Raw genomic sequence first — 377 nt, 5'->3', positions numbered from 1 at the left:
TTCCGAGCTCCCCTCAGAGGCATGCTGCTGAGGAGGCAACTGCTTCTTGGCCCCGCTAGCCCATTTGTGCCCCATCGGAAGGGCAAAGAGTGAGAATGCGCGTGCTTTAGGGCCAGCCGTCCCCACGTCTGGGGTCTGGGCCGAGGATCCCGGCCCGGATCTGCAACTTGGGAGGGCCTGGACGGGAGGAGGGGTCGGGGGAGGAGGGCTTCAGGGAGGCCAGAGGGCCCCAAGGTCCTCCCCAAACCCCTTGGGACTCCCCTCCCTTCTTCCCCGGTGCCAGCCCGGCCCCTTTAAAGACATTCCTGAGGGCGTGGCTTCGGTGACGTCACGCGGGGCATGAATGAACAGGAGCCGGTTCTCACCCAACTTCCATT

This window comes from Prionailurus bengalensis, chromosome C1, assembly GCF_016509475.1.
Source record: "Prionailurus bengalensis isolate Pbe53 chromosome C1, Fcat_Pben_1.1_paternal_pri, whole genome shotgun sequence".
Lineage (NCBI taxonomy): Eukaryota > Metazoa > Chordata > Mammalia > Carnivora > Felidae > Prionailurus > Prionailurus bengalensis.
Note: the sequence above shows the minus strand (reverse complement) of the source record.